Source organism: Rutidosis leptorrhynchoides, chromosome 7 (assembly GCF_046630445.1).
Source record: "Rutidosis leptorrhynchoides isolate AG116_Rl617_1_P2 chromosome 7, CSIRO_AGI_Rlap_v1, whole genome shotgun sequence".
NCBI lineage: Eukaryota > Viridiplantae > Streptophyta > Magnoliopsida > Asterales > Asteraceae > Rutidosis > Rutidosis leptorrhynchoides.
Genome location: NC_092339.1, coordinates 197706202 through 197718356, shown reverse-complemented (window position 1 = coordinate 197718356; position 12155 = coordinate 197706202).

Below are 12155 nucleotides of genomic sequence, written 5' to 3'. Positions count from 1 at the left end.
TTCACTAAATTGCCAAGGACTGCAAGTGGTTTTGATACTATTTGTGTAATAGTTGATCGTCTCACCAAATCGGCACACTTCCTGCCAATAAGAGAAGATGACAAGATGGAGAAGTTAGCACGACTGTATTTGAAGGAAGTCTTCTCCAGACATGGAATACCAATCTCTATTATCTCTGATAGGGATGGCAGATTTATTTCAAGATTCTGGCAGACATTACAGCAAGCATTAGGAACTCGTCTAGACATGAGTACTACCTATCATCCACAAACTGATGGGCAGAGCGAAAGGACGATACAAACGCTTGAAGACATGCTACGAGCTTGTGTTATTGATTTCGGAAACAGTTGGGATCGACATCTACCGTTAGCAGAATTTTCCTACAACAACAGCTACCATTCAAACATTGAGATGGCGCCGTTTGAAGCACTTTATGGTAGAAAGTGTAGGTCTCCGATTTGTTGGAGTGAAGTGGGGGATAGACAGATTACGGGTTCGGAGATAATACAAGAAACTACCGAGAAAATCATCCAAATTCAACAAAGATTGAAAACCGCCCAGAGTCGACAAAAGAGCTACGCGGACAGTAAAAGAAAAGATATAGAGTTTGAAATTGGAGAAATGGTCATGCTTAAGGTTTCACCTTGGAAAGGCGTTGTTCGATTTGGTAAACGGGGGAAACTAAATCCAAGGTACATTGGACCATTCAAGATTATAGATCGTGTCGGACCAGTAGCTTACTAACTGGAGCTACCTCAACAACTCGCGGCTGTACATAACACTTTCCACGTCTCAAATTTGAAGAAATGTTTTACTAAAGAAGATCTCACTATTCCGTTGGACGAAATCCAAATCAATGAAAAACTTCAATTCATTGAAGAACCCGTCGAAATAATGGATCGTGAGGTTAAGAGACTTAAACAAAACAAGATACCGATTGTTAAGGTTCGATGGAATGCTCGTAGAGGACTCGAGTTCACCTGGGAGCGTGAAGATCAGACAAAGAAGAAATACCCGCATTTATTTCCAGAAGATACGTCAACACCTCCAACTGCTTAAAATTTCAGGACGAAATTTATTTAACGGGTCGGTACTGTAGTGACCCGAACTTTTCCATGTTTATATATATATTAAATGAAATTGTTATTTACATGATTAAGTATTTCCAACATGTTAAGCAATCAAACTTGTTAAGACTTGATTAATTGAAATAGGTTTCATATAGACAATTGACCACCCAAGTTGACCGGTGATTCACGAACGTTAAAACTTGTAAAAACTTGTAAAAACTATACGATGACATATATATGGTTATATATATAGTTAACATGATTTTATTATAAGTATGTATCTCATTAGTTATTTTAACAATGATTTATATACATAAAAATGAGACTATTAATTTAAGAAACTCGAAAACGATATATATAACGATTATCGTTATAACAACGTCTTACTAGGTACATATTGTAGTGACCCGAACTTTTCCATGTTTATATATATTATTTGAGATTGATATTTACATGATTAAATGTTTTCAACATGTTAAGCAATTAAACTTGTTAAGACTTGATTAATTGAAATATGTTTCATATAGACAATTGACCACCCAAGTTGACCGGCGATTCACGAACGTTAAAACTTGTAAAAACGACATGACGATATATATATGGATATACATATGGTTAACATGAGATTATGATAAGTAAGTATCTCCATAAGTATATTAACAATGAGTTACATACATATAAACAAGACTACTAACTTAAGGATTTCGAAACGAGACATATATGTAACGATTATCGTTGTGACGACATTTAAATGAATATATATCATATTAAGATATATTAATATATCATAATATCATGATAATATAATAATTTAAAATCTCATTTGATATTATAAACATTGGGTTAACAACATTTAACAAGATCGTTAACCTAAAGGTTTCAAAACAACACTTACATGTAACGACTAACGATGACTTAACGACTCAGTTAAAATGTATATACATATATTGTTTTAATATGTATTTATACACTTTTGAAAGACTTCAATACACTTATCAAAATACTTCTACTTAACAAAAATGCTTACAATTACATCATCGTTCAGTTTCATTAACAATTCTACTCGTATGCACCCGTATTCGTACTCGTACAATACACAGCTTTTAGATGTATGTACTATTGGTATATACACTCCAATTATCAGCTCTTAGCAGCCCATGTGAGTCACCTACACATGTGGGAACTATCATTTGGCAACTAGCATGAAATATCTCATAAAATTACAAAAATATGAGTAATCATTCATGACTTATTTACATGAAAACAAAATTACATATCCTTTATATCTAATCCATACACCAACGACCAAAAACACCTACAAACACTTTCATTCTTCAATTTTCTTCATCTAATTAATCTCTCTCAAGTTCTATCTTCAAGTTCTAAGTGTTCTTCATATATTCTACAAGTTCTAGTTACATAAAATCAAGAATACTTTCAAGTTTGCTAGCTCACTTCCAATCTTGTAAGGTGATCATCCAACCTCAAGAAATCTTTATTTCTTATAGTAGGTTATCATTCTAATACAAGGTAATAATCATATTCAAACTTTGGTTCAATTTCTATAACTATAACAATCTTATTTCAAGTGATGATCTTACTTGAACTTGTTTTCGTGTCATGATTCTGCTTCAAGAACTTCGAGCCATCCAAGGATCCGTTGAAGCTAGATCCATTTTTCTCTTTTCCAGTAGGTTTATCCAAGGAACTTAAGGTAGTAATGATGTTCATAACATCATTCGATTCATACATATAAAGCTATCTTATTCGAAGGTTTAAACTTGTAATCACTAGAACATAGTTTAGTTAATTCTAAACTTGTTCGCAAACAAAAGTTAATCCTTCTAACTTGACTTTTAAAATCAACTAAACACATGTTCTATATCTATATGATATGCTAACTTAATGATTTAAAACCTGGAAACACGAAAAACACCGTAAAACCGGATTTACGCCGTCGTAGTAACACCGCGGGCTGTTTTGGGTTAGTTAATTAAAAACTATGATAAACTTTGATTTAAAAGTTGTTATTCTGAGAAAATAATTTTTATTATGAACATGAAACTATATCCAAAAATTATGGTTAAACTCAAAGTGGAAGTATGTTTTCTAAAATGGTCATCTAGACGTCGTTCTTTCGACTGAAATGACTACCTTTACAAAAACGACTTGTAACTTATTTTTCCGACTATAAATCTATACTTTTTCTGTTTAGATTCATAAAATAGAGTTCAATATGAAACCATAGCAATTTGATTCACTAAAATCGGATTTAAAATGAAGAAGTTATGGGTAAAACAAGATTGGATAATTTTTCTCATTTTAGCTACGTGAAAATTGGTAACAAATCTATTCCAACCATAACTTTATCAACTTGTATTGTATATTATGTAATCTTGAGATACCATAGACACGTATACAATGTTTCGACCTATCATGTCGACACATCTATATATATTTCGGAACAACCATAGACACTCTATATGTGAATGTTGGAGTTAGCTATACAGGGTTGAGGTTGATTCCAAAATATATATAGTTTGAGTTGTGATCAATACTGAGATACGTATACACTGGGTCGTGGATTGATTCAAGATAATATTTATCAATTTATTTCTGTACATCTAACTGTGGACAACTAGTTGTAGGTTACTAACGAGGACAGCTGACTTAATAAACTTAAAACATCAAAATATATTAAAAGTGTTGTAAATATATTTTGAACATACTTTGATATATATATATATATATATATATGTATATATTGCTATAGGTTCGTGAATCAACCAGTGGCCAAGTCTTACTTCCCGACGAAGTAAAAAAATCTGTGAAAGTGAGTTATAGTCCCACTTTTAAAATCTAATATTTTTGGGATGAGAATACATGCAGGTTTTATAAATGATTTACAAAATAGACACAAGTACGTGAAACTACATTCTATGGTTGAATTATCGAAATCGAATATGCCCCTTTTTATTAAGTCTGGTAATCTAAGAATTATGGAACAGACACCCTAATTGACGCGAATCCTAAAGATAGATCTATTGGGCCTAACAAACCCCATCCAAAGTACCGGATGCTTTAGTACTTCAAAATTTATATCATATCCGAAGGGTGTCCCGGAATGATGGGGATATTCTTATATATGCATCTTGTTAATGTCGGTTACCAGGTGTTCACCATATGAATGATTTTTATCTCTATGTATGGGATGTGTATTGAAATATGAAATCTTGTGGTCTATTGTTACGATTTGATATATATAGGTTAAATCTATAACTCACCAACATTTTTGTTGACGTTTAAAGCATGTTTATTCTCAGGTGAATACTAAGAGCTTCCGCTGTTGCATACTAAAATAAGGACAAGATTTGGAGTCCATGTTTGTATGATATTGTGTAAAAACTGCATTCAAGAAACTGATTTCGATGTAACATATTTGTATTGTAAACCATTATGTAATGGTCGTGTGTAAACAAGATATTTTAGATTATCATTATTTGATAATCTACGTAAAGCTTTTTAAACCTTTATTTATGAAATAAAGGTTATGGTTTGTTTTAAAAATGAATGCAGTCTTTGAAAAATGTCTCATATAGAGGTCAAAACCTCGCAACGAAATCAATTAATATGGAACATTTTTAATCAATAAGAATGGGACATTTCAAAAATTACCCTTTTACCCCTAAAATTTTCGGCCAAGACACCCTCCCATGACCCCTTTTCCAAGCCAACTTGTTCCCTAAGTAATTCCTTATTAAACCCTAATTCTAGAATAATCCTATCCTCCCTATAAATAGAGACCTAGGCTAACCCATTCTATGTACCAAATCACAATTACAACTCTCTCCCAAATCTCTCCCTCTCTCTCTCTTATTTTCGGCCCAAAACCGCAAATACCACCACCCCCATCGAAATCCCCACCAATTTTCAAGGTGATCTTCAAGTGTTCTTCGCGTTCTTCATGAATCTTCAAGGTGTTATTCAAGTTTTTCAAGGCTTCGATCTTCAATCTTCATCGTGTTCATCTTTTCTTCGTTAGTCAACTTCGAATCTTCAAAGGTATAACATAAACCCTAAACTACTTACATAAACTTTGATCTTTGTTAATTCATATTCATATTATAAACTTGTTATACATAAGTAAATACATAAACACTTAGATCTATACATGTAAAAAAAAAATAGATATATATATATATATGTATGTATGCATGTCGACTAGAAAAAAAAAAGGGAAAGAAACTTTGATCTTAAAACCCTAGGTTATTACATGGAAGATTTGTTATGGTTAATTAAGGAAACAAAATAAACCTACATATATATATATATATATATATATATATATATATATATATATATATATATATATATATATATATATATATATATATATATATATATATATACACAGAAATATACATATATATATACTAAACCCTAATTACTTAAACCCTAAACCTAATTAATTATTAAACCCTAATTCATTAAACCTAACCCTAATTATTTAATACCACTTTAATTATTAAAACCCTAATCATTTCCTAATCATTACTACATTAAATAAAACCCTAACTTACTAAATCCTAAATTATTAAACCCTAGGACATTAATTACTAAACCCTAGTTATTAAATATTACTTTAATTAACTAACCTTAATTAATGAAACCCTAATACTACTTATACTATTAATAAACATGTATACATTATTACTATTACTAGCACCTATAACCTACTACTTATATTATAACACATAAAAACATTTTGGGATATGTATTAGAGATGTATAGATCTTCGAACTTTCTTGATGAATGGTTTCTACGAAACTCTAGGCGGAAGGGTTTGGATTTCCGATTTAAAGGGTCCTATAGCTCAAGCCCCTAGACCTGAAATGGCCATTCGAAGGGAAAGAAGTGATTGGAAGCTTATCTAATACGGCAAGTATCCTAAAATGGAAAACACTCTTAAAATAGAAACTTTCTAGTTATAGAAACTTACTAAGATAAGAAACCTACTAAAAGTGGAAACTTTCTAACTTACTAGAAAAGGAAAACGAACTATACTTAAAACACTATCATACTAAAACATGTATTTAAACATGGGCAAAAACACTTACTACTCTTAAATGTCATAGGTTGACTTTTCTGCTCACTCGTCCAACTTTATATTCCGAGGAATAACTAGCTCTCTCTCTACTTACTAAGGTGAATTCATAGCCCCACTTACTATTGCGAAACTTATTTACTTTTATTCTTGGGGTGAGATGAAGCGACCCGTCCTAATCTATCTGGACGAAGTCCATATCAATTATAAACGATTCACAATAGTTGATTTCATCGTGAGGTTCATGACCTCTATATGATACATTTTACAAAAATTGCATTCGTTTTTCGAAAGACAAACTTTCTTTACATCAAAAGTTGACGACATGCATGCCATTTAATAATACATCAAACTATAATTGACTTAATAATAATCTTGATGAACTCGACGACTCGAATGCAACGTCTTTTGAAATATGTCATGAATGACTCCAAGTAATATCTCTAATATGAGCAAATGCACAGCGGAAGATTTCTTTCGTACCTGAGAATAAACATTCTTTAAAGTGTCAATCAAAAGGTTGGTTAGTTCATTAGTTTAACATAAATAATCATTTCCATCATTTTAATAGACCACAAGATTTTCATTTCTCATAAACATACGTCCCATGCATAGAGACAAAAATCATTCATATGGATTGAACACCTGGTAATCGACGTTAACTTAATGCATAGAATACCCCCAAAACAGAACCTCTCGTCTGTATAATAATCTCGAAGTACTAAAGCATTCGTACCCCGAATGGGACTTGTCAAGGTCCATAGATCTATCTTTAGGATTCGCGTCAATCAGGGGCCATTTCCCTAAATTCTTAGGTTACCAGACTTGAAGGGCAATATTTGGTTAATAATCCAACCATAGAATGTAATTTTAAGTACTTGTGTCTATTTCGTAAAACATTTATAAAAGCAGCGCATGTATTCTCAGTCCCAAAAATATATATAGCAAAAGTATTTAAAAAGGGAGCAAATGAAACTCACCATACTGTATTTTGTAGTAAAAATACATATGACGACAATGAACAAGTGTAGGATTGGCCTCAGATTCACGAACCTATATCATTTGTATATTTATTAATACACATATTTGTAAGCGAATAAATTTTTTATATATATAATAATTTATTAGTTGTATCATTTTTATATTAAGGATATATATGTATATATATATATATATATATATATATATATATATATATATATATATATATATATATGTATATATATATATATATATATATATATGTATATATATATATATATATGACTCAAATATTCTTTTGTATATGAAAATATTGATTTTGTTATGTTATGTGTTTTAATATATTTTTATATATATCATTTGTTTGGTAAGATAGTTGTTATAATATCACTAAATACGATAATTATAATACTAATAATGTTATCAATAATACTTATATTAATAATGTTAATGATTTCAATAATTCTAAATATGATAATAATACTAATATTGGTGATAAATATAATAAATTGTATTATGATATTAATAATAAAGCTAATAATACTTAAGGTTAATACTTAGTGATAACACTAATAATAATACTAATTATTCTAATAATTATATCCTAATGTTAGTTATAAGAATGATGATTTTATTAATCATTTTGATGTTAATAATAATAATAATAATAATAATAATAATAATAATAATAATAATAATAATAATAATAATAATAATAATAATAATAATAATATTTTATAATAATACTTAGGCTACTAATGATAATAAAATGCTTATACTAATAGTAAAATGATACTTTGATAATTTTTAAATATAATGATACTTTATTTTTAATTATGTAAGGATAATAATAATAACAGTGTTAGTAGTACTAAGTTTTAGCATAAGTTAATTATATTTATTTTTATAACCATATCGTGTATTGTCGTAAACCCTATCATACTTATAATTATATTTCTCGGTTATACATATATACATATATCTTAACTATATCCATTATCGTAACTATCACCATAAATTAATTTGCACCTTATATTATTATTAAGTTTATGATAAAAAATCGTTATACTAATCTTTTATTATAATAATCTTCATGATATATATAACCCTAATACTTTTATGTTTCTTTTTAATAATCATAATTATATTTATTTTCCTAAGTTACTAATAATAATAATAATATTAATAATAATAATAACGATAATAATACTAATAACAGTAATAATAAAAGTAATAATAAAAAAAATAAATAAGAATGGACTACCTAAAAAAAATGAGTTCTAAAAACAAATAATAGCCCATGCCGGGGATTGAACCCGAGACCTCACGCACCTCGACTAATCGCCTAACCAACTGGGTTGTGCCCGTTTTATGATTTAAAATCCCACGATTATTTATTTAACCCGATAATATTTTTCTTTTATTTCTTTCTTCTTCTTCCTATATCCAGTCGACCAAGGATGAACCCAAATTCAATAACGAATTGATTTTTATTTTTTCTTAACAAAGTGTAAACATTTATAATCATTATTTAAATTTAATAAACACTTGAAAAGAAAAAATATATATAAAATCAGTTCTAAGCTAAGCTGTTGCCGTCGCTGTTATTTTAAAAAAAAAATTATGAACTTCAATTTCAAGAACGAAACAGGCCAAGCTTATAACATGAAAAGAGTTCACAATCATTAATAGAAACTTTTTAAATAATTAATTTAACATAAAACATTAACACAAGTTCAAATTTTGTGATGAACATCTAGTTTAACTTTTGAAAACCAATCTTTGACTTCAGAAATTCGTGTTTGATTTGTAAAATTGGAAACTAAGATTTTACACATACATTCACGACATGTTTTAGAACCATACTGCATTTATAGATTTTGAAATGGAGTTCGAATTCGAAGTTTTGATGAAATTATGAAGAACAGAGAATAAAGGGCTGTGTTTCGATTTTTCTGTTTTAAATTTAATAAATTGAGGTTGTTACATTGGTAATTTGGATACAGTGAAGAAGAAACTGAGTGACTGAGCTAATATCATTGACAATGTGATTAACTTATAGTCCAATTGAATTGTCAGGCAATAATCGATGTTTAAATAAATAATACAAATCAAATGGCAAATTTTAAACAAATTGGTATGATTGATAACGAAATCTAACAAATTAGAGATAGAAACAAATTTGGAAAACAGTTTGATGGCTGTGTATAACTGAATTGGATTCCAAAATCGTACTATGATTTTTATATATTTATTATTAATAATTAATAATTATAATTATCTAAATACAAATAATAATAATAATAATTATAATAATAATAAGGGTAATAATAATAATTCATATTAATCTTAATGAAATTAATAATAATAATATTAATGATAATAATTATAAGTTGTATTTTAATATAAATAACAATACTTATAATAATGATTTTAACAAATATTAATACTAATTATAATACTAATAATAATAATAATATATTAATTATAATAATACTAGATAGCAATGATATTACCTAAAAAAAATTTGATAATAGTATTGTAAATGATAAATTTTTATAATAACAATGATAACTTATAATTATAACAATGATTTTTTTTAAATAGTAACTATAAAAGTAATAATATAACAATTATATTTTGACTAATGTTGATTTTAACTATTGACAATGTTGATGTTATATATCTAACATAATATTATCAATAATACTAATGTTGATTTTAACTATTGACAATACTATAACAATTATATTTTGACTTTAATTATATTTTATATAATAAGATTATATATTATTAATCATATAATATTTAGTGATTATTTATAATATCTTATATTGTGTATTAATGTTAGGTATCGTTTAGTATATTTTACATTATACGTATAATAATAATTATGTGTAGAAAATATATATAATATATATTCATCATACTTTATATATATAATATATATATAAATAGATTTATAATAATATCATATATTATTTTATTTACAAAATTACTTAACTTATTTAGATTTATATTTCAAATTAATATATATATATATATATATATATATATATATATATATATATATATATATATATATATATATATATATATATATATAATTTGTGGTTCGTGAATCGTTGGGAATAACCAAAGGTCAAATAATTTCATGAAAATAGTTCAAACAGTTTGAGATTTAGTATTACAGACTTTGCTTATCGTATCGAAGTTATATACAGATTAAGTTTAAATTTGGTCAGAAATTTTCGGGTCGTCACAGTACCTACCCGTTAAAGAAATTTCGTCCCGAAATTTGAATGAGGTGGTCATGGCTAACAATAAAAATGTTTTCATGATGAATATGAGTTGATAAATAGAGTTTTATCATCATTGCCTAATATGGATAAATTCGATTATTCGAAGAGCACGAATGAAGCTATCACAAAATAATGGAATGAGAAATAAGGATTTGTTTTAACTTTTGACGCAGTCAGGTTTGAATTTAGAAAATAGAGCGCATCTTAACTTTTGACGTTGCCTTGGTTGAATTCCGGAATTCAAGGGATTTAGAGAAAATCTTTGAAATCTAAAAGATTTGATTCTTCGGCGAGTAAGGAAATTAAGATCTCTATAATTAAATACGGTGATCTGCCTCGATTACTCTGCCTGATATTTCCATTATAAATTAAGCTCTTCCGTTCCATTATTCTCACCATTCCTATACTTTCTTTCTTAGTTCATACATCCAAAAGATTTTGAAAATGCTTAATCCAGTTCTAATCCTTGATATTTTTCTAATTATCATTTCTGTCATCCTTCTTTTCAATCTTCCATCAGAAGAATCTGTTTACTTCTACTATTACCTTGGGGTGATACTATTCTTAATTATACCGTGTCTTTATATTGCTATTCGTATTAATATCCATGGTTTGTAACCTCCGTGTTGTTATTGGGCTTTATATTTTCTCTTATATTTTGGATTTCTTTGCTTTTTTTTTTATCCTCTCGATCTCTAGTAAAGTGAGCAACGGTCCAGAATTTGTAAGTACGGAATTTCTAATGAACTTAATGTTCTAACCAAGAAAGAATGAAATCGTACGATTTGATTTGTCAAATTATTAGAATCATTGAGAATAGAACTATCAAGAATATACTTTCTTGATATGTTCAGAAGTTAATTCAGAATGAAAAAGTTATGTAACATGACACATGATGACGTTATAATCTATGAATCATCATGTTCCATTTAGAAACTCAGCATGACTTACTGTAATATAATCACGTTGATCAAGTGTCATTATATTATACTAACTCATGCATCAGTTCCCAACATTACTTCAATAACATTCATATTTTAAACTCGAAGGTTTCAAAATTTAGAAACTAAAATAGTTTCTTTTATGATGTAACACAGGAAGCACGAAGAGGTATATATTTTCGGACGAGAATGTTTATGAAAATATCCTCAGAAATATCGAAGATATTGATGATGATATTTTGGAATTTCTAAGTTCGAAGGTTGATGAAGAAAAATTTTCCGCAAGATTTTAACATTACTTCGGAGCAAGATATTCTCTAAAGATTTCAACGGATCCAGAATTACCCGGATTCTTTGAATATAGGGTATGGTCCTTGTATTTATCCTTGGTCTCCTTCGTGGTTAGCTCAATCCGTTTTCCAGTTCCAACTTTTCTGAGCTTTTCCAACATACTATTCTTTATCATCAAACTTCCGACGGTTAATGTCGTTTACGGTTGTCTATTGTTTCTGCTGCTTCATTTAGCTTTTTCAAAGATCAATGTATTGATTCGTAGGCTGGATGCTTTTTAGAGTTTTTAGAATGGAAGATCATAATTCTAAGAGGTAAATGTTATATATATACATATAACTGTTGATGTAGACATGCTGCGAGATTTCAAAATACTGATTGGTGATTCGCGGTAACTGGTACGGCAATTATTGTTACAAAAAGCGGATAAGTATATGATAGGGTTTTAATGAATGAATATAATAGT